The sequence below is a fragment of the Helianthus annuus genome, chromosome 15, assembly GCF_002127325.2.
Source record: "Helianthus annuus cultivar XRQ/B chromosome 15, HanXRQr2.0-SUNRISE, whole genome shotgun sequence".
In the NCBI taxonomy this organism is placed as follows: domain Eukaryota; kingdom Viridiplantae; phylum Streptophyta; class Magnoliopsida; order Asterales; family Asteraceae; genus Helianthus; species Helianthus annuus.
The window spans coordinates 58,786,419-58,805,065 of record NC_035447.2 but is presented as its reverse complement, the minus strand read 5'-3'; positions in this window follow the sequence as shown (position 1 = coordinate 58,805,065).

Genomic DNA, 18,647 nt, shown 5'->3' with positions numbered 1-18,647 from the left:
TATCTTTTTACATTACATTTGTAATACATCTTACTTACAATTTATATAAACAATCCGAAGCACATATAAACAACCACAAGTTAGTTTGTAAATAGATATATTTAAACATTGATAACCAACAAGTGTTTATACACGATACCAACTGTTAATTACATTCAAAAATATGGTACGTGGTTGGATGATATAATAGTAATTGTCTTTAACCTTAAACTACCTAGGAACAAAATAAAACATGATAACCATAGATGATTTGTCCAAAAAAGAGTAAACATAAAAACATTAGCACAAAAAGAGTCATGATTTCTTTTACACAAACACCTTCATCATTAGATTACCTGTTAACTTGCATTAACCACATCGACGTGTGATAAGATCAGGAGATTTCCAGAACTTACAAATGTGAAATGCAGTGTGTCACCCAAATGAAGGCCATTATCCTTCATGAACATCGGCCAACCTTCGATTGCATACCTAACAGCATTTCCATTCTTCTAGCGCCTAAGATTCATATTGATGGTTTTTCCATTCATGTTCCTCACTTTTAACTCATGCACTTTATTTCTGAATCCGGCAAATCTTACAACATTAGCAGGCATTCTCTGCATGAATGCCGTAATTAACAAGTAAATCAGCCATATGCATGTTATAGTATTTCTTTTTATTATTGACTATGTTAAAAAACATACCATGCGGTTGTCTCCTTTCTGTGTGAATTCATATTTGCCACTTTTCTCAACAGTATTTGTCCTTGCAACAACTTTTCGTTCAACATCCAATATCTTCAATGCATGATCATCTCTCTTTCTTTTTTCGTTTACCTTATTTTTTAAGACATACATTATATTTAGACTAATATCTAAAATTATAACAAATGTTGATCACTAAATATTGTTATTTTAGCATATACGTACCATCCGTTTCCGAGTTCTCTGTCCAACTGTTGAGACGTTTGGCATTTCAACTTCTGTCCCGCATATCAGCTCCTTGCTGACCTCCGCATGACAATATGCCTCTACCTGTTTTCCTTTCTTCTTAAGCTGTTAAGAGAACCACTAACTTTAGATAACAATAACCAACGACTATTAATTAAATATGTCTACATATATTAATGAAACTAATCATCTATTATTATGTTTGAAAAAATTACATTATCTTTTGTTGGTTTGTCTCTTTTGTCATCGAAATCTTTGTTTCTACCTTCGACTTTTCTTTTCCAACAATGTTCTTATTCTCCTCCTTTTTTTACTACCTTTATGAATCTGTGTATGATAGTTAATAAAATTACAAAATCGGATTGTAATGTATTTTAAGCTACATAAATGTAAGTTTTTTACCTCAGAAATCATCTGATCTATCGAGTCATCATCATCACAGAATGTCTGGTATACAATAAGATACGTAAATAAGTCGTATTTATTAGTAAACCGTTATAGTTTAACTAGAAAATACTTACAAACTGGACGTTTTTGTAGTATGTGTCTTTAGGTATTTCCAGTAGAGACTCATCTTCACTTTCTTCTTTGTTGGTCAAAACAACCTCAACTCCTCGACGATAAATTTTTAACTCAAATGTTTTGCTGTCCGTCTTCATCAACAACAATATATCATCATCTTCTATCCCAAGATCACGAAATAACTTCGGACAACCTTTTATAAAAACATAATTATCATTTATTTTGTCCGTCTCAACTTTCCAAATCTGACCTACTGCACATATGTTATAATAATCGTTGACTGGCGTGTAAGAGTAATATTTTGTCACATAAGCTTCTGGAATCACCTGAAAAATTATGTAGCATTTTATTCTCAAGTATATATGTATAGCATTTATTTTACAACTATAATAAAGAAATACATTCATATATATTAGTATACTTACTATTATCTTTAAAACGTCATAACGGTTTACAGTTAACAAAGATTCACCACATATGTTCTCGACGAAACAATCCATTTCAATATTTTTATCTTCCATTATCCTTAAGCGCAAGAACGTCTGCTTTGTCAAATGAGGATCCCTTACCACATTACTCCATCTGTTAGTGATAACAGATTCCCCTCTTATACTTCTCAAATAAACTGGCCAACTTCTTTGACTTTCATGATTTATCATTAGTTTAGTTCTTTGCCAATAATCACCATACACACTCTTAACAAAGTCAATTGGCAGCACCTGTTGTTAAATTTATGTTTTAGATATTATGTAACACAATTTATATATACTTTTTTGTAACATTTGTAGCATACCAGTTTGAACGAGAAATCCTCATCTAACACAGTTAAGCATGACGAACTCATTTTTATATACCTGTAACATAGCATATACTGTTATAAACATTTAGTATTCAACTTGAATGCATACATATACGTCTTAAGCTATAGTAGATACACACTATTTTATAAATATGTCTTTATACCAACAATAATCGTAATTCATAATGTATATAAAATATAAAATCTGTCTATGTAGACTTTAAACAATAACAAAGGAATTGTAATCAGATCAATGTATTTGATTTCAAGTAAGTAAATATATACTCAATTTAGTTGATTCATTTAGTTGATCATATATTCTCATATACAAGGAAATACAAAACTATATGACATCAATGTAATCCTGCTTCAATATAAGTCAACTAAAAATATTCTCAATCTTAAAATTTATGTCATACTAGTAACCTATTCATTCATCCAAATAACAATATTAACCATCCAATTCTATTTTATCACAAGAAGATCCACAAATATATCAAACAAATAACATTATTATTCAAAATTCTATACTTTGAAACACATGCAATACAATCTAATCCCGCTTAGATACACATAACATACACAACATTCACGTCTAAATTTTCAATAATAGCCGGAAATAAACACCTTACGATTCAACAAAAAATATGGTCAATCTTAAGTTTTATTTGATACTTATAAGATATTCAATCAATCAAATAACAATCTTAAACCAGAAATTCTATTTTTCAGAAGAAGATTCACAAAATATATCAACCAAATCACATTATTAACCGGAATTCTATACTTTTAAACACATGCAATAGAATCTAATCCCTATAACATACAAGTCGCCGGAAACATTATTAACCGAAATTCTAGACTTTTACCTAACATAAAGAACATTCAATTTCATGAAAGTCTAAAACCCTATTTCACGTCTAATTTGTTAATCATCGCCGGAAACAAGTCGGTAAAGTAACTCAAACCGAAATTGCGCTTCAAGTGATCAGAAAATAAGTGTGTAAATCAAACCTTAGAATGCCTTTCAAGTGATCGAAAATTAAGTCGGTAAAGTAACTTTACCAATTTCTTCAACCGTCGATTATGGTTTCTTGAGCCTTGTGAGTGAGGATGATAGGGTTGATTGAAGTTGAGTTGATATGTTATCATTGTATATTAGATTTTATAATTTATAATTAGTATAATTATTATAATATTGTATATGCTATATCCGTTTTGTATTAAATTAAATATAATATTTAACTTAAGTCGGTACAATGTTGTTTATAATTGTATCTTTAATTTTTTTTCCATGATTTATGTCAATATTTTACATAAATAGATATATGTTATTTTGTTTACCTTTTTGTTAAACGTTTAATTTAAATCAACTATTTCCCTATAAATTTACAAGTATAGTAATGAATAAAAATGAATATACTCTAATGAAAGTATTACAATTTGTTATTGTTATATGTTATATTTTACATAAATAAATAGTTAAAATCAGTTTTGATTCTATTGTATTTTTAAAAATAATTTATCAATTTTCTCTTATAAATACATATCATAAATTTTTTCTTTTATTGTATGTGTTGCAAGTACTATTCAATTGTTACTCTTCTTTCTGAATTTTCGTGTTTGGGTTAACATGTATCGTCATGGTCCGTATTTTATCATAACTATACTTGATCCGCTATCCCTTCAACAGGTACATAGCTTTCATTATTATTTTTTTTAAACTAATGATTCGTATTGTTTTATCTTTTATTCGAAAGAAATTTTCCGTATCTTTTTTTGGTTTTCAGGCTATACCTATATGTATGAGTAGATTTATATGGATGAATAAGTTAGAATCCTCAACTGTTAGTCTTAAATTTGATGAAAAGCATTCATGGCGTGTTGTTATCAAATTAATAGAAGAAATATTCTACTTTACGGATGGATGGTCTGATGTTTTAAACTACTTTGGCCATGGATCTTTCTTCATTATTTTCAACTATCTTGGTGATCGTACTTTCAAGTTCAAGCTCTTCTGTCATGATCCAAATAAAGAGTGGGGGAAACCGTTTTGTAAAATTATTCAAAATCTTTTACAAAGTCCAATGGTACGTAATTTTATTATAGATTTTTATTTTTTTATCTCGATTTATTAAAAACATAATACTCATAAATTTGTAATAATTGATTTTTTTACAGGTTCTACAAGATACTTTTCTTTCAAAACATTATGATTATCCTTTACCGGATAACAATGTTATACTGAACGTATCCGAGAATCATAAATGGGAAGTCCGTATTAGAAAGATTGGTCAAAATTATTGTTTGAGTAAATTTCAAAGTTCGTCCTTTATGTATGTCTAATATATCAAAGTATGTCATTTATCTTTAATAACCTCAGAAAACATCCTTAATGTTTGAAAAACCAATCAGGTTATGTCCTTCACCCTAAACCTTGTTTGTTTTCCCAGTTAAATGAGGTCATGTGAGAAGCACATGAGGGTATATTGGTCTTTACCTTAATACTAGAAAAATAAAATTATAAAAAATTCAAATCTTCTTTCTCTTAACTATAAGCTTCATAATCTGCACATTATATCTTCAAAACTTCAAACAAAACCCAGATCTTCAAAACACAAAGAAAAAAAATATTCAAAACTTCAAAACCCAGATATTCAAAACTTCAAAACCCGGATATTCAAAACTTCAAAACCCAGATTATCATCAACATTATCATCAATAACCCATGAACAAAATGTCACACCCCGAATTCCACGTGTCACCGGTGGGCCCGGTGTGGGGTACAGTGACGTAGTTGGCATCGTCATAGACAATCAACACAATATAATAATGCACAGCGGAAGCAGAATAGAAACATTTCAACTTTTAAATAAAGTGTAATAATAAATATCACAGTAGTTGAAATGGATCCACAGGCGGATCAAATAAAAATAGAAATAAATAGTTCAACAGATAAATGTCGTCCGAGTTTGCGAGACTATTGTGGACGCTCTCTAGGAAACAGCCAGCCTATTTCCGTATAGTACCTGCACTTAATCTTTTGGGAAAAATACGTCAGTTTACACTGGTAAATACAAATCGACTGACTCATTTTGAAATTGATTGAAAATTGATTTAAATGCACAAGGCATAAATATTTTTATTAACTTGGGATAATTATATAATATAAACTTGTGAACGATTTACATGCACTTATATCTCTGGTGGCCCGGGATCTGCTGTCCGGGCTAGAGATTAAATGACACACCACATTAAAGAGTTATACACGTCGGGTGTACGCCTACACCCCGTGCTCTGGTCGTGGCCATCTCGTAAGATAATGCCAAGGATATCCGGGACACGGTCAATAACCCCCCAAAGCCTTTAAGTAAGACAAAACTGTTTAAACGAAGTCGCACAAGCTATTCAAGACTGTACACCTATAAGGCGCAGGACTTGTGCGCCCGATCAAGCGGTATTTTAAATACCGTACCCCAAGCCCGTATAGGGAAAATAAGTCAAAATGTATTTACCTGAGTAAGTATGTAACACAAATGATAAGAGCGGTAGCTTTTACTGGGCTTCCTAATCTGGAACAAAGGTTTTATAATTAACCTATTAGATTCCTAACGGCCTTTTATTTAAGCCTAAGCTTTGACCGGTTAGTTTTAGGAATGATACGGTTTACGCACGATTAAGCGAAAGACCGGATAGAATGTGATTTAGACCCGACAAGTTTGAATACTTGTATAATATGGGTATACTAAATACATTCTGGATTTTGAAATAAAAATGATATCGTTTGGCCCGTTTCGGTCAATTTACGCAAACTAGTTACGTAAACCGAACCGAACGCGAAAAGGGCGATACGGGTAGTCAAATGATTCAAATACAAGTTCCCTGATGTAATATGCTTTAAATATGATATAATATCAGTAAGTTATGTTCTATATTGCCCGGAATAATTTTAAACTCAATTTATGCCTTAGAAGGGCATTTTGGTCTTTTTAAAAGATTATAAAAGAGTCAAATTAGAAATCTGAGTTTCGGGTCTGGTTCATACAGTAAATATACCTCATTTAACATATTATAACAGTAGGGTATGACCCATATATCAAATTTATCATTTAAAATCAAACTATGCACCGTAGGGGTATTTTAGTAAATTCACAAGGGCTAAAAATGCCAAAACTGGAAATCTGAGATCATATACTTATACTTACTGTTATTATATGAAAATATGCTAATTACATCAGTAGGTATAAGTCTTACATGTTTAAAACAAGTATAACGCTTACTATGCGCTTAAAACGCTAAATATGCAATTTAGAGCCGTTTCCGGGTTTATATATGAAAGCTGAGATTTTTATATTTCCAGAAGGCTCAAAATAATTTATTTAACATTTGAAATCAGTAGAAAAAGGTTTCGGGTCAAAAGGATGTGTAAAACTCATTTTATGGCTTAAACGGTCAAAACCGACATAACCCGAAATAACTAGGCGATCTAGGATCCGTTCAGCCAAAAATTAATTAAAAATCATCAAAATTCCCAGAATATTATAATACATCAGTTGGTAAAAAGTTTTATACCAAAACGTGGCCAGAAATAGGTCATATGCGAAAAGGGCCGTTTATGTAAATTAAGAACATAGTTTTACGCTAATGGCCATAACTCAAAATCTGGACCACCAACTGATCCGAAATTTTCGGTGCAAGTTTATATATTAGAAATAAAGATTTCTACTCTTTCACTTTTCCAAAAATCACGTTTTATATCAAAAAGGGCAAAATAGTCAACTTTATGCATAAATCGGAAACATGCATTCGAATCGGCTAAGCATAGACTTAATCAACAAAAATTCCAGAAAGTTTTACCAAAATAAAAATGGTCAAAAATACTCTCCAATACAGATCTCAAACATGCATGTACGAATCCGAATCGATAGTCTACGAATTAGTCGTTTTATAGGACTTTCGGCTCCGATTCGTATTTATACTATAGATTGTCGAGTTGATCGTGGTAAAATACATTCTTATATTCATAATAAAGCTATCTATGAAGATCAAACAGATTGCATGTCATTTATTTTACCATTTAAGCTATTTTTCTCAAAAATCACTTCTGTTGACTTTTTAGAATCACGTTTGACTCGACAATTAGCATGCATGTAGTGGGATTCAGATAATACCCTTTAGAGGGTTTGTTTCCCACATAAATACCAACATATATCAGGTTTCAATTCGAGAAATGACTGATTGAAACTTGTTTAATCAGAAAGTCAAAGCTTATGAACAAACAGTTTGACTTTTAGCAATAATCAAAGCAAGAACGGATTGGAGATCGAATTAGAAGCTTACCAAGGTCCTATTGATGTTAAGCTAACACTAGAAATCGGCCTTGATGTCCAGAAATGCTTCAGAGATGCTTGAGAGCTTTTGCAAGTTTGGAAGTTCTTGTTCACAACACAAGTGTTTAGTAAAATGAGCTTTGGATCAGATTTAAAGCTGAATTGTTGATGTTTGCAAGGGGTTACTGTGGCCTAGGCATGCATGCAATGTTATTGGAGCTTTTGGGAGGTGAAAACAGCTGTTACCCACTTAATTTCGGACCCAAATCGCTGCTGTTCGCGGATTCTGCACCTGGGTTTATTGGCAGCTCCAAAGTTTGCCCATTTGTTGCAGTTTTGGTCCCTGTACTTTGGTTGCGATGATTTGGCCATGAATCTTGACTCGTAAACCCCCGAATCTGGTTTTTAAGAACCCTTGGACATTTACCAACATGGTAATGTCCTCGTTTAACTTTGCGCTCGCCCGAAAAGCCATAAAATTCGACGTTGACGCTTTTAACCCCTCAAGTACGGTTTTGGCCATAACTTTCTCATATGATAACGAAACTTCATGAAATTTTTACCACATATTCTAGTGAGTATATTTAAGCTTTACAAAGCTTCGGGTCTGCCAAAAGATCACTCAGAGGTATAAGTTCAACATGTTGACACTTTTAGCCCCTATAGTTACGGTTTTGGCCATAACTTTCTCATACGTTGACGAAACTTCATGAAATTTTAACCACACATTCTAGTGAGTATATTTTAGCTTTACGAAGCTTCGGGCCTGCCAAAAGTTCACTCAGAGGTATAAATTAAACATGTTGACACTTTTGGCCCCTATAGTTTGCAATACTTCACTTTTGTGCAATTTCCGCGTCGTATGATCCATGAACCATCCGTTTAAGGTTATAAACATTATGTAGGGTTATCATAGAGCCTATTTATCCATTTTTGACACTTTGGACCCTTACGTTCCATAGTTTTCACTGTTTGTCACTTTTAGTCCCTCTAAGGTATGTTTTCACATACCGGAACCTTATGACACGTGTCAAGACATTATTGGACGAAATTTTTCGAGGTGTTACATCCTCACCCCCTTAAAAGAAATCTCGTCCCCGAGATTTACTGAAACAAGTGGGGATATTTTTCCTTCATCGTGGATTCCACTTCCCACGTATACTCGGGTCCTCTACTGGCATCCCATTTGACCTTTACAATAGGCACGTGCTTCCTTCGAAGCTTCTTTACCTGTCGATCCTCAATCGACAAAGGTTTTTCCACAAATTTTAGACTTTCGTCTATGTGTATATCTGTATGCGGTATAACCAGTGAATCGTCAGCGAAACACTTCTTCAAATTACAGATATGGAACACATTATGAATAGCACTAAGCTCTTCAGGCAAGTTTAACTTGTAAGCGACTGACCCGACACGTTCGATAATCTTGAAAGGTCCTATATATCTCGGGCTTAGCTTGCCTTTCTTTCCAAATCTCATCACACCCTTCCAGGGCGATACTTTAAGCAATACTTTATCACCTACATCGAAGTGAAAGTCTTTGCGCTTAGGGTCCGCATAACTTTTCTGCCTATCCCTGGCAGCTTTCAAACGATCGCGTATCTGCACGATCTTGTCTGTCGTCTCAAAGACAATGTCTGGTCCAGACAACTGGACATCCCCAACTTCTGCCCAACAAATGGGCGATCTACACTTCCTACCGTATAGGGCCTCAAAAGGCGCAGCCTTTATGCTGGAATGGTAGCTATTGTTGTAGGAGAATTCAATCAGTGGTAGGTTCTTATCCCAACTACCACCTAAGTCGATCGCACATGCTCGAAGCATGTCTTCCAAAGTTTGAATAGTACGCTCACTCTGACCATCAGTCTGAGGATGATAAGGCGTACTAAAATTCAAACGAGTGCCCAACGACTGTTGGAAACTTTTCCAAAAATGCGACGTATATCTAGTATCTCTATCGGAGATAATAGATATAGGTATACCATGTAGCGCTACTATCTTATCGACGTATAATTGAGCTAACATATCTGAGCTATACGTCTCTTTGATGGGTAGAAAATGAGCTGACTTAGTCAGTCTGTCTACTATGACCCATATGGTATCATTTCCCTTTTTCGTCTTTGGCAACTTGGTGATAAAATCCATTGTCACCATTTCCCATTTCCATTTAGGAATTTCAGGTTGTTGAAGCAAACCTGACGGCTTCTGATGCTCAGCCTTGACTTGCGCACAAGTCAAACATTTTGCTACATGTTCCGCTACTGACCTTTTCAAACCAATCCACCAGTAGTTTGCTTTCAAATCCTGGTACATCTTATCAGCTCCAGGATGAACGGAATATTTAGAGCTGTGGGCTTCCTGGAGGATAACATCCCGAAGTCCTCCATAAACTGGAACCCATATTCGTCCGTTTAGTCGTAGCATTCCATCTTTGTCGTAGGATAACTGCTCCTCAGTTACTCCTAACTTTTCTGCAGGATAGTTAGCTTCCAGCATAGCTTCCTTCTGTGCAGCTAACACCCTTTCATTCAAATTATTTCTTATTTCAATGCGCTTGGCATTGATTCTGATCGGTTTAACCCTTTCTTTTCTGCTTAAGGCGTCGGCAACCACATTTGCCTTGCCTGGATGGTATCTTATCTCACAGTCATAATCATTTAGAGTTTCCATCCATCGCCTTTGTCGCATGTTCAATTCCTTCTGATTGAACAGATGTTGAAGACTCTTGTGATCCGAATAGATTATACACTTGGTTCCATACAAGTAGTGTCTCCATAGCTTCAAAGCAAATACAACCGCACCCAATTCCAAATCGTGGGTGGTGTAGTTCTTCTCATGCACTTTGAGCTGTCGAGAAGCGTAGGCAATGACTTTGCCTTTCTGCATGAGTACACAACCCATGCCAGTATGTGATGCGTCACAGTACACCACAAATTCCTCTATTCCATCAGGCAATGTCAACACTGGAGCATTGCTCAGCTTCTTCTTCGAAACATCGAAGGATTCCTGCTGCTTAGGGCCCCAATCGAACTTAATCTTCTTACGGGTCAATGAAGTTAGGGCGCAGCAATTCTCGAAAAGTTCTCGATAAATCGCCTATAGTATCCTGCCAATCCGAGGAAACTGCGAATCTCGGTAGGAGTCTTCGGCTCCTGCCAGTTCATGACTGCTTCTACTTTAGCGGGATCTACTTGGATACCACACTTGCTTACAACATGTCCAAGGAATTGGACTTCTCGAAGCCAAAATTCACACTTCGAAAATTTGGCATAAAGCTTCTCTTGATGCAGAAGTTTGAGAATACAATGAAGGTGTTTCTCATGGTCAGCTTGGCTCTTCGAGTAGATAAGGATGTCATCAATGAACACGATGACGAACTTATCTAAATAAGGCTTGCAGACGCGATTCATGAGATCCATGAACGCGGCTGGTGCGTTAGTGAGCCCAAACGGCATCACTAGGAACTCGTAATGTCCATAACGAGTCCTAAACGCGGTCTTGTGTACGTCTTCATCCTTGACCTTCAACTGATGATAACCTGACCTGAGGTCAATCTTTGAGAAGTAGCTTGCTCCTTGCAGTTGATCGAACAGATCGTCGATCCTGGGTAACGGATACCTATTCTTGATAGTGACCTTATTAAGCTCACGATAATCGATGCACAGGCGCATCGAACCATCCTTCTTTTTAACGAACAAGATTGGCGCTCCCCAAGGAGACGAGCTAGGTCTAATAAAACCTTTAGCTAACAAATCATCCAACTGCGTCCTCAACTCCTTCATCTCCGTTGGTGCCAATCTGTATGGTGCTCTTGCTACAGGTGCAGCGCCTGGTATGATATCTATCCGAAACTCTACTTGCCTATCTGGTGGCAAACCAGGTAGCTCTTCAGGGAAAACCTCAGGATATTCCGAAATAACAGGAATATCTTCAATCTTCGGCTTCGGCTCATCAATGGTAACTTGTGCCATATAAATGACACATCCTTTCTGCATGCATCTGGATGCCTTGAGCATGGACACTTGCTTCGGCAATCCATGATGGGTATCTCCTTGAATAGTAAGTGACTTACCAGACGGAGTCTTCACTATCACCTGCTTTCTGTTGCACAGAATCTGGGCTTGGTTACTCGACAACCAATCCATGCCTATCACTATGTCGAATCCAGCTAGCTTAAAGGGAAGCAAGGATAGCGGGAAAGAATGATTCCTAATGGATATAACACATCCATCTAGAACAGTCGAGTCGGTTTCTATGGTTCCATCGGCTAATTCCACCTCATATTTCACACTTAAGGTTTTAACAGGAAGGTTCAACAGTTTACAAAACTTATCATCTACAAACGACTTATCAGCTCCTGAATCAAACAAGACTCTAGCAAAAACATCATTTACAAGAAACGTACCGGTAATGACGTTATCGTCAAGGACTGCTTCCTTTGCGTCCATTCTGAAGACTCTCGCATTAGTCTTCTTTCCATCATCAGTTTTCTTCGCATTCTTTGGGCGGTTGGGCCGAATATGCCCTTTCTCGTTGCAACCGAAACAAGTTGCATCCTTCATTTTCTTGCAATCCACAGCTTTATGATCTGTGGACTTGCAGATCCCACAACGTTTCTCGAAAGACTGGGACTTAGACTCCTGCCTGCATCTCCCAAAATGATGCCTCTTACAAACCTTGCATTTGGGTTTCTCACCCGACTGATCCCCTTTCTTGAACCCCGACCCTTTCCTATGGTCGTTGTTTCCCTTGTGTCGTTTCTCAGATCTTCGTGAGGTGTCATCCTCACGTTTCCTTTTGTTCTCTTCCGAGCTCTTCATAGCTCTAAGTCTGACGACATCTTGAGTGAGGGAGAGGGATAGGTCAGCTACTGATCTAAATGTAGTAGGCATTGAAGCCTTGACGCTTGCCTTTATCTCCGGTGCCAGACCCCCAATAAATCGAGCAATCCTACGCGGCTCCGGGGTCACCAGATAAGGCACTAACCGGGATAAGGTGTTGAACGTAGTAAGATACGCTTGACAATCGAGATTCTTCATAACTAGAGACACAAAATCCGATTCAATTCTCTCGACCTCATGCTGCGGACAGAAATTCTCCTTGATCAGTGCTACAAACTGATCCCATGTCATGTTATACAGAGCGGTCTTTCCAGTAGCTTGTAGAAGCGATTTCCACCATGCTAACGCGTCTCCCTTGAACGACTGGGACGCGTACTTCACAACATCCCTATCAGCACACCCGCTGATATCGACCACAGTATCTATCTCATCAATCCACGTCATACAATCGACGGCTCCCTTTTCCCCAGTGAAATCTCTGGGCTTGCAAGATACGAAGTATTTTTACGTACAGGACCTGCTGTGCGTATCATGGTTCATCTTAACTTCTTGCTTTGGGATGTTGCTGTGGTTGGAGGAGTGATTATCATCCTCAGCTTTCTTCGGCTCACTCTTTTTAGAAGGTGGCTTACTATGAGCCTCAGAATGAGTCTTGGGCTTTGCGTGCGGTTCTGTTCGGGTCCTACTCCGAGTACCACTAGATTCCCTGAATTGCCTATCCATAGCTTTGGCAACAGCGTTATCTATCAGTGCTTGCAACTCTGCACCGGTAACGTGAATCTTTGCATTATCTGAGTGTTCCCCAGAATGACTGTTGGTCTCCTCCGATTTGGCCATTGTAGCTTTAAGCTACAATAAAGGACAAGGTCTATTTAGAACCTAACAGTATCATCGTTCTAGACGATTTATTAACCATGGTATCAAGAACCTTAACAGTTAATTTAATAAATTTCATTCAGGCTCTTATTAGCAATCAAGGAATGAAAATATATATATTGGCACCATAGGCCTAGTCACATGGACAATTACTAAATTATAAATTTAGATTTTTACAGGATTATAAATTGTATAATGAAACAAATAATCCTTTACTAGACAGAGAGTCATAAACCACAACTGTCACTATATGACATAGTCATAACCCGTAGGTATCAAGTCATTAATAGACTTGTATACAGATAAAATCTGTAGATAATTTATTAAAAAGGGTGGCTTGTGTGATTCTACCGATCACGCTTAGCCAGGAATGTTAACATGTTTTCAGATGTCAACAGGGAGTGGAATCTTTTCAACCAGGTTTTACCATCAGGGCCAGGCCTGTTAATAAGACATTCAAGCTAGGTTATACCTTACTAAGATTCTTATGAATGGCAAATCAAATAAAAATTGATATTTTCCATTATTTAAATATTATATTCATGCATATAAATAAAAATGAGAAATTCCAATTAACCATTTCAAATCCCAAATAAAGTACTAGTACATCTTTGCCCTAAACGGGACTTTAATTCAAATAACATGAATAACATGCCCGCGCAGGGGCTAAACAACCAACAACAACAACAAATAAAGTAAAACAAACCCACGCAGGGGTTAACAGAACAACATACCCTCGCAGGGGTAGAATAAGGGAAATATACCCACGCAGGGGTAGAGTACAGGAATAGATGTCCACGCAGGGACATGAGTAATGAGATAACAATCAAAGGATTCAATGATCCTTCTTACTCTTACCCTTGAGTAAGTCAAACACCTTCTTGAACATACCACTGTTGCGTCGGCGATCAGCTCGCATCTCGTGTTGCAACTCACGTCGCATGCTGTTAATCCCATGCAGGATTTCTTGAACCTGCGGCGGCGACATCATAGGCGCCGGCGGCGGTGGCTGGTACTGCTGCGGCTGCGGCGGCTGTGGCTGCTGGTAACCCGGAGGGTAACCAAAAGTAGACTGCCCAGCAGTCCAAGTGTCTCCAAATGGACCACTAGGTGGGAGTGAGCTGTAGTTCACAGCTTGCCAATAAGGGTCTCCTGTGTAATCATAACCCTGAAGGAAAACCTGCTCGAACGGGTTAAACTGAGCTGCGCTGGCATAAGCCGGAATCGGCTCTCCATAGTTCTGCGGCGGCAGAGGCGGGATCGGTACTGAAGTGACCTCCGATACGGGATGCTGAGACTCCCCCGTCTCGGACTCCTCGGGAAGAGGCGTGTAGCGGCTGCTACCAACATGTGGAGGGGTGCCTATGCGAATCCCTCCGCGCGTAGACATACGCGCATTCCTCCTTGGCCTCTGAGGCGGAGGAGGTAAAACTGGTGGCGGCGGTGGTGACGGAGTGATCACGTCACGCCATAGGGCCTCAGATAGGTCCTGCTGTAGAGGCGGCTGCTGCTGAAGCTGCTGCTGCTGAGAGTGGTGCTGCGAGTGCACCGGCGAACCATGGCGAGACTGGAGCATCGGAGAGTTGTGGCGGCTGGGGGTGTAATACCAATCGTACTGCTTAAATCTCTCCTGAAAGCTGTCCACACCATTGTAGGGTGATCCCCTAAATGGCGACCCATCCGATATCTCGATGGGATGGTTGGCGTACCTGACGGTGGCAGTGAAGGGTCCGTGTCTTCATCAACTTCCATCTCGTGATCACCAGGAAAGTGGTCCTCCGGTCCTAGTGGGTTGTGGCCCACTGGCTCCTCCACATAAGCATTAGGGTTATATAAACCCTGGTAGACGGGCGCAGGATACTGCTGCGGTGACTGGTGCAATGGTATGTACGATCCAAGCGAATCATGGGGCCCATTCTCCGAGTGGGGCCCGAACGAGTGGGGTAAAGACGGTGAAGTGCTGGCGGATACCGAGTGTCTAGCAGGCTCGGCGAAAGACCTCCAAAGGTCGTTGGCGGCTGTGTTGTGCGTGGCGGATGGTGCTCGCCTATGTGAGGGTCCTGCCTCATGGTCGTGGGTAGTAGCAAATCCTCCTCGACCTCTCATTCGTGGCGGCATAATGATCCTGTCAAAAATTAAACAAGTTGCACAACAAATATATATAAGACAATGCAATAATAAATAAAAATAAATTAAACGAAAAGTTGAACATTTCCTAAGTTCCTTGTCTAGACTCGAAAATCGAGGAATGTGCAATTGTGTAACTGAGATTAAACACATTAGGATAGTGTTTAATTCACTCAGCGTTGGCTCTGATACCAACCTGTCACACCCCGAATTCCACGTGTCACCGGTGGGCCCGGTGTGGGGTACAGTGACGTAGTTGGCATCGTCATAGACAATCAACACAATATAATAATGCACAGCGGAAGCAGAATAGAAACATTTCAACTTTTAAATAAAGTGTAATAATAAATATCACAGTAGTTGAAATGGATCCACAGGCGGATCAAATAAAAATAGAAATAAATAGTTCAACAGATAAATGTCGTCCGAGTTTGCGAGACTATTGTGGACGCTCTCTAGGAAACAGCCAGCCTATTTCCGTATAGTACCTGCACTTAATCTTTTGGGAAAAATACGTCAGTTTACACTGGTAAATACAAATCGACTGACTCATTTTGAAATTGATTGAAAATTGATTTAAATGCACAAGGCATAAATATTTTTATTAACTTGGGATAATTATATAATATAAACTTGTGAACGATTTACATGCACTTATATCTCTGGTGGCCCGGGATCTGCTGTCCGGGCTAGAGATTAAATGACACACCACATTAAAGAGTTATACACGTCGGGTGTACGCCTACACCCCGTGCTCTGGTCGTGGCCATCTCGTAAGATAATGCCAAGGATATCCGGGACACGGTCAATAACCCCCCAAAGCCTTTAAGTAAGACAAAACTGTTTAAACGAAGTCGCACAAGCTATTCAAGACTGTACACCTATAAGGCGCAGGACTTGTGCGCCCGATCAAGCGGTATTTTAAATACCGTACCCCAAGCCCGTATAGGGAAAATAAGTCAAAATGTATTTACCTGAGTAAGTATGTAACACAAATGATAAGAGCGGTAGCTTTTACTGGGCTTCCTAATCTGGAACAAAGGTTTTATAATTAACCTATTAGATTCCTAACGGCCTTTTATTTAAGCCTAAGCTTTGACCGGTTAGTTTTAGGAATGATACGGTTTACGCACGATTAAGCGAAAGACCGGATAGAATGTGATTTAGACCCGACAAGTTTGAATACTTGTATAATATGGGTATACTAAATACATTCTGGATTTTGAAATAAAAATGATATCGTTTGGCCCGTTTCGGTCAATTTACGCAAACTAGTTACGTAAACCGAACCGAACGCGAAAAGGGCGATACGGGTAGTCAAATGATTCAAATTCAAGTTCCCTGATGTAATATGCTTTAAATATGATATAATATCAGTAAGTTATGTTCTATATTGCCCGGAATAATTTTAAACTCAATTTATGCCTTAGAAGGGCATTTTGGTCTTTTTAAAAGATTATAAAAGAGTCAAATTAGAAATCTGAGTTTCGGGTCTGGTTCATACAGTAAATATACCTCATTTAACATATTATAACAGTAGGGTATGACCCATATATCAAATTTATCATTTAAAATCAAACTATGCACCGTAGGGGTATTTTAGTAAATTCACAAGGGCTAAAAATGCCAAAACTGGAAATCTGAGATCATATACTTATACTTACTGTTATTATATGAAAATATGCTAATTACATCAGTAGGTATAAGTCTTACATGTTTAAAACAAGTATAACGCTTACTATGCGCTTAAAACGCTAAATATGCGATTTAGAGCCGTTTCCGGGTTTATATATGAAAGCTGAGATTTTTATATTTCCAGAAGGCTCAAAATAATTTATTTAACATTTGAAATCAGTAGAAAAAGGTTTCGGGTCAAAAGGATGTGTAAAACTCATTTTATGGCTTAAACGGTCAAAACCGACATAACCCGAAATAACTAGGCGATCTAGGATCCGTTCAGCCAAAAATTAATTAAAAATCATCAAAATTCCCAGAATATTATAATACATCAGTTGGTAAAAAGTTTTATACCAAAACGTGGCCAGAAATAGGTCATATGCGAAAAGGGCCGTTTATGTAAATTAAGAACATAGTTTTACGCTAATGGCCATAACTCAAAATCTGGACCACCAACTGATCCGAAATTTTCGGTGCAAGTTTATATATTAGAAATAAAGATTTCTACTCTTTCACTTTTCCAAAAATCACGTTTTATATCAAAAAGGGCAAAATAGTCAACTTTATGCATAAATCGGAAACATGCATTCGAATCGGCTAAGCATAGACTTAATCAACAAAAATTCCAGAAAGTTTTACCAAAATAAAAATGGTCAAAAATACTCTCCAATACAGATCTCAAACATGCATGTACGAATCCGAATCGATAGTCTACGAATTAGTCGTTTTATAGGACTTTCGGCTCCGATTCGTATTTATACTATAGATTGTCGAGTTGATCGTGGTAAAATACATTCTTATATTCATAATAAAGCTATCTATGAAGATCAAACAGATTGCATGTCATTTATTTTACCATTTAAGCTATTTTTCTCAAAAATCACTTCTGTTGACTTTTTAGAATCACGTTTGACTCGACAATTAGCATGCATGTAGTGGGATTCAGATAATACCCTTTAGAGGGTTTGTTTCCCACATAAATACCAACATATATCAGGTTTCAATTCGAGAAATGACTGATTGAAACTTGTTTAATCAGAAAGTCAAAGCTTATGAACAAACAGTTTGACTTTTAGCAATAATCAAAGCAAGAACGGATTGGAGATCGAATTAGAAGCTTACCAAGGTCCTATTGATGTTAAGCTAACACTAGAAATCGGCCTTGATGTCCAGAAATGCTTCAGAGATGCTTGAGAGCTTTTGCAAGTTTGGAAGTTCTTGTTCACAACACAAGTGTTTAGTAAAATGAGCTTTGGATCAGATTTAAAGCTGAATTGTTGATGTTTGCAAGGGGTTACTGTGGCCTAGGCATGCATGCAATGTTATTGGAGCTTTTGGGAGGTGAAAACAGTTGTTACCCACTTAATTTCGGACCCAAATCGCTGCTGTTCGCGGATTCTGCACCTGGGTTTATTGGCAGCTCCAAAGTTTGCCCATTTGTTGCAGTTTTGGTCCCTGTACTTTGGTTGCGATGATTTGGCCATGAATCTTGACTCGTAAACCCCCGAATCTGGTTTTTAAGAACCCTTGGACATTTACCAAC